Source organism: Chenopodium album, chromosome 23, assembly GCF_948465745.1.
Source record: "Chenopodium album chromosome 23, dcCheAlbu1.1, whole genome shotgun sequence".
NCBI lineage: Eukaryota > Viridiplantae > Streptophyta > Magnoliopsida > Caryophyllales > Amaranthaceae > Chenopodium > Chenopodium album.
The window spans coordinates 14,938,631-14,944,794 of record NC_137856.1 but is presented as its reverse complement, the minus strand read 5'-3'; the positions used below and the strand labels follow the sequence as shown (position 1 = coordinate 14,944,794).

Sequence of the window (6,164 nt, the reverse complement as noted above, 5' to 3'; positions counted from 1 at the left end):
CAAGGAACTTCCCAAATTGCTCATCCATTTTGAATCTCAAGTATTTTTGGGGGTATGGTAGATCGGGAAATCTCTCTACCTCACTCATCTTTTCAACAACACATTCTTCTTTTTCCTCAACCTCACAATAAATTTCCTTGGACTCAACCCTCTCCACTTCATTCTCCATAGCACCACTCTCATCTCTTTCCTCTTTTGAACAAGAAACTCCCTCATTAAAGTCATTTCCACCACTTATGGCAATAGAGTACACGGGTTTCTTTGGTTCAACACCTTGGGAAGGCAAAGATGAAGGACTAGCATAATCCTTAATAGTGCTTGCTAATTGGGTAATTTGAGTCTCAAGCATCTTATTGTGGGTCATCATCTCATTGAATTTCTTATCACTAACCGCCATATAGGTGTTAATGATCTTGGTTTGATTATCAATCAATTCCTCCAAAGTAGTCCTAGGAGAAGAAGGTTGTGAATAGGAATTTTCACCTTGAGTCTTTAGAACAAATCCGGGTGGGGGACCTCTTTGAGCATTGTTTTGAAAATTTCCCCTTCCTTGATTGTTCCAATTACCCCTATTTTTATTTGAACCATAACCTTGATTATGGTTACCACCACCATGATTATGGTTACCATTACCTTGGTTATGATTTCCATAACCTTGGTTTTGATTACCATAGCCTTGGTTTTGATTACCATAATTTTGGCTTTGATTTTGGCCACTATAACCTTGGTTATGGTTACCACGAGAACCTTGATTCCCTTGGTTCCTATAACCACCACCATGATTATAGTTGTCAAAATTGCCTTGGTTTTGGTAATTCCTATTTCATTGGCCTCTTTGATTATCACACCTTTGAACATTGTTGTTTGACACAAAATTAACATGTTCACACTCATTGTTGTCAAACTCATCAACACATTCATTGTTGCAATTGCTAGAATCATGGTCATATGATCCACATACATCACAAAACAAACAACCCATAGGCATATTATGTGAATTAGAAGGAGTTTGAGAGTTAGAAGAAGTACCTCTCCCCTTGATTTGGGAGGGAAGATTTGGAGCTTGGGAAGAGGAAGAAACACTCTCCAACTTGGCCTTGATCGCCGTCATCTCCTTTCCCAAGTTTGTCATTTCAGAGGAAAGATTGTTGATGGCATTAAGATGGTCCACCGAGTACAACGAAGATTGCTTGCTTGAAGAATTTCTTTCCCCATATTACCAATCTCTATAGTAAGTCACCACATCCTCAATTATGTCCACAACTTCTTCTTCGGTTTTGTTCATGATTGGACCACCGGCCCCTCCATCAAGACATGCCTTGCCTTGAGGACTCAAACCACCATAGAAGATTTGGATCAATTGATATGTTGGAATTCCGTGGTGAGGACATTCTCTTTGGTACTCCTTGAATCTCTCCCATGCTTCATAAAGACTCTCATTTGGCTTTTGCTTGAATCCTTGAATTAAAGCCCTCACCTCCGCTGTTTTCTTTTGAGGATAGAAACGGGACAAGAAAGCTTTAGTGACATCATCCCAAGTTCACAATGAATTGGGCTTCACCTCTTTGTCTAGCCATTCCAAAGACCTTCCTATGAGGGAGAAAGGGAACAACTTAAGGCGGATGAATTCTTGAGACACTCCATTAACCTTGATCGTGTTGCAATATTTTTCAAACTCCTTAAGATGGTTCAATGGGCTCTCGTTCTTTGCCCCACTATATTGTCTCCTCTCAATTAGGGTGATAATTGCCGGCCGAATTTCAAAGTCGTTTGCCGGTGTTGTAGGTGGAGCTATGCCGCTCTCGAACCTATATGCACCGGGTACTCCCAATTCTTTCAAGGCAACTCTTGGTTGTTCTCCCATGACTTGCTCTTGTTCAATCTCTTCTTTGCTTGAAGAACTATAATCCAAAGTCTTGTTTGCTACTCTCCTCCTTGAGAGAGTTCTTTCAATCTCCGGATCAAAGGGAACAAATGAGCGATCTCGGGACCTATGCATACAAAACTCAAAGAAAATATAAGTAGCACGGCTACAAGTGTAGCCTAAAGTGTAAAATCTTTTTGTATTTTGCAAATGAAATGAAATAGACTCAACTACAACATGCACTCAAAGCACCATTCCCCGTGAACGGCGCCATTTTGATGGGAAGGAGAACGGTAGGTCGTTGGGCTACCACCCCACCCAGTCAAACAAAATTTGTAACTTAACAAACCCCTATTTAGTGTAGTGGTAAGTCAAGGTCGAACCCAAAGGAATGGAGGTCGAATGCACAATGCCTAAGTCAAGCTATTTCGGAGTCAAGTAAAGGGGGTTTATGAAGAAAACTAGAGCTAGAGCTAAATGATGCAAGAACTTGTATGAAATCAATCTAAAGACACTAGGGCAATGGATCCACATGTAATCGTAATGGAAAATGGTAATTTGGGAGGTCAAACCGACTAAGTCAAGTGATATGAAGGAAGATCATCATGTATCCAAAAGAGCATACCAAGATGGTTCACCTAGAGGTCTAACTAGCGTCAACTACGCTAAACACTACCTAGGGAACGTCACAAAGCACCTCAATCGTGAAATTGCAAGTTACTAATCAATGGTCCGTATCATAGCAAGCTCACAATGCAATCTAGTGCAATAATCAAAGATGGCCAAACTTCAATTAATCACACACATGCACATGAATTATCAACCAAATTTAATCATATCATCAACTCCATCAATTATCCCCAAATTACTCTAATCCATCACTCAAACAATGCTTCACCATTTCCCTAGCTAGAAAACTACTCATTAGCCATAGGAATCAAGATCAAAACTATAACAATCATCAATTTCATCATCAACATAATTGAAATCAAAGATTAAATCAACAATCAATCAAAAATCAATTAAACTACAATCAATCACCAAACAAACTTCAATCAATCATCAATAACATGGAAAACAAATGAAATCAACTAGAATCAAACTTGTATTGAAATCAAGAAGAAGATCCTTACAAAACTTTGATCTAAAGATCAATAACAATGAGGAATTCTTGAGCAATCACCAAAAATAATGAGTTTCTCTCTCTAAAGTTCTTGAGTTTCTCTCTCTAAAATTCTCCCAAAAACTAACTATCAAATTCAATCTAAAAACTTCTTACTAAAAATAGGAAGAAATAACTATATATACAAAGAGGAGGTCGGTATTGACGCCCAAAAATAGACCCTCGTAGGTGCGGGCGCTCAGAGGAGAGAGAATGGTGCGCACGGGACACACCCAGATTGGTGCGCCCGCACGCACCAGGTGTGCGGCCGCACCCGACCAATGTGCGGCCGCACACCACCTTGGTGCGCCCGCACATTTCTGGGTCTTTCCCCCTTCTTCTCTTCGTCCTAGCTCAAGCGATGCACACGTCCTAGATGATGATGATGGAGGACAAAGTAGGCAGAAACTTTCTTGAATTTCTTGAAAAGTATAAGCCATGAAGAAGGCATATACAAAGCCTTGAAGCTTGCCTCTTAGATCCACCTTTGACTTGAAGCTTCTTGCACCATCTTTAGGCATGAAAACAATGAAAGCTCATAGAGAGGAAGCTCGGGAATTTTTGGAGAATCAATTACCACCTACAAACAAATGATAAAAAGCAAGTAAAAGAGAAAAATAACAAGTAAACTAGAAAAAGCATGAAATAGAGAAACTAACTACAAAAAGCATAAAATGAAGAAAACAAGAATAAAACTAAGGAAAACTAAAGAAAAGAGAGATAAAATGAAATAGAAATCATCCAAAAAGGGACCAAATGAGTGCCATATGTTTCGGGGTTTTTTGTGATTCCCTCGGATACTGGTCGCGCTCTGTTGACAAAGACTCGGACACCTGAAAAACAACGAATATTCCGATGATCGGAATATTCGCCTCCGACGCTCAAGTTAGTAAACGGAAACGGAAAAGGCTAGAGAGAGAAAGTAGAGAGAAGTTGGAGCATTTTTAGAGCTCTTGTATTAATGTCACCTTAAAATCCACCCCTCCCATCATAAATGATTGGGGTATATATAGGGGTGGGAGCATGTGCCCCCTAGGGTTTATGCCCTAAAATCTCGTGACATGATTGGCTGCGCAATCAGAGGTCGCCACGTGTCGTGGGGGGCGCCGTTTTACGGCTTTCAAGGCTTTCTCGGGATTTGGGCCTGAGGTCATCAGAGCCCTTTTCTCTTTCTGATTGTAGCTTTAGGGTATTTAGACATGGCAGACAGGTGTCACCATAACAGGTGGACACGTGTCTCACTCTCATAGGGCCACGTGTCACCTGTTTATTGGGCCACGTGTCACTATGAGATTGGGCCACGTACCTGGGGTATTTTTACCCTAAACATTTGCCCCTCAGAGGGGGTGGCTCGTACACTTACTGGCCGCCTCCTCTGATCTTGCATTCTGGACGTCCTGGTACTCTGGGTTGGATTTGCTTCCCATCTGCCCTGGACGTCCATATACTTTTGATTCAAGGCTCTTTTTTCTACGTGGACGTCCATATATTTTGCCCTGGACGTCCTCGTAGTCTGGAATGAGCTTGGTTTTTTGCTTATTTAGACGTCCTTACTTCGTAATGGACGCTCTCATACTCTGAGAGAGGCTTAACCTCTGAATTCATGCGGTCTTCCACTGGACGTCCTCACACTCTAGGAGGAGTTGATCTCCTACCTACCCAAAACGGCCACAGAGATGAAACTGGACGTTCTGAGACTCTGAGAGGAACTTATCTCCTAACCACTCAGAACGGCCACAAAAGTGAGACTGGATGTTCTGATACTCTGGGAGGAGCTTATCTCCTAACCACCCAAAACGGCCACATAGATGACACCGGACGTTCTGAGACTCTGGGAGGAGCTTATCTCCTAACCACTCAGAACGGCCACAGAAGTGAGACTGGACGTTCTGATACTCTGGGAGGAGCTTATCTCCTAACCACCCAGAACGGCCACATATTTTCTTTGGGGTAAACTGGGCTTCCATGATTTCAGACGTACTTCTTGGCTTGCTAATCATGCTTCGTACGTCTGAATTCCTGTTTAAGACTGTACGTTTGAGAACTGGGCGAACGCTTTTCCTCTTAGATTTTCTCAAGTTGTGGAGACTAAGTGTTGAAGGTGTAAACTTCTTGAATCTTCCACTTAACTCATTTCAATTCACTTTAACGTGCCGTTAATTGTCCGTCTGGTCTTTTTTCACAAGTTAACAGAACCTTAACGTCGTCCACTTATTTCTTCGAGTAATTTCTCAAGGAATTACTGTTTGAATGTTTAGGCGGGAAAAATTATTTTACCATTTTACCCCCATGAATTCATTCTATAAATATGGGAAGTGAATTCTCATTTTCACACTTTACCCAATTGTGAATTCTAGAGAGAAGGCAGAGCATTCTAGTGAGAGAAAGTGATTTTTCCCCTAATCTTCAAGAGCGCCGCCGTGAGTTTGAGTTTTCCGTTGAGTTTTCCGGGTATATTTGAGTTTTCCGGTCAATCTTCAAGAGCTTCACCACCACTTCCAAAGTTTTCAGAACGTACAGAGGTAGGCCGTCTACATTGCCCTTTTTATTTTTCCTTGTTTTTCTTTTTCTTTTACTTCAATTCTGGATCCATACTCGGCTTCGTCCGACTCTTCTCATGAGGCCGGCCGTTCGCCTGGTACTGAGGAATTTAGAGTGGACGGAGAAGAGATGTCTCCTCCTTGGAGTGAGTCTATGTCTGATGTGTACATACTCACCCCCACTTATTCTTCTTTGTCCCAACAGGCAATGGCAAGAACTATGCGTACGCGTGAGCGTTATGCGGCCAGGAACCCAGACAGCAGTCTTGTTCACCCTATGGTCCCCTACGACCCTAGTAATCCGAGTACCATGGTGGAGACTAACTCCACCACTCAAACTACGACCGCCTCCACCGGCTCCCATCATTTGGCCGTGGAGGTCACTTCTTCCTTCGAGGAACGCCTTCAAGCTGAAGGCGCCTCGTGCGCTCCTGCCCCGGAACTTAGGTTCCCTCAGTTCGCCAACTTGGTCATGGATGGGGCCGAGCTGGTAGCTTGCAAAGACAACCCTTCCAATCCTGGGGCAGACGCTTCTGGCTCGTCCGTCCCCACTTCTTCTTCTCGACCTCGGCCTCAACTCGGTGGGGCGGACAGACCC

General features: G+C 42.7%; 1 non-coding gene across 1 annotated transcript; it reads left to right on the top strand.

Moving 5' to 3' along the window:
- Nucleotides 1-1,373: 1,373 nt before the first annotated feature.
- LOC145609772 (small nucleolar RNA R71) lies at nucleotides 1,374-1,480 on the top strand. Its single transcript, XR_014106072.1, has one exon. It is a non-coding gene; the product is annotated as a small nucleolar RNA R71 (small nucleolar RNA).
- Nucleotides 1,481-6,164: the final 4,684 nt, after the last annotated feature.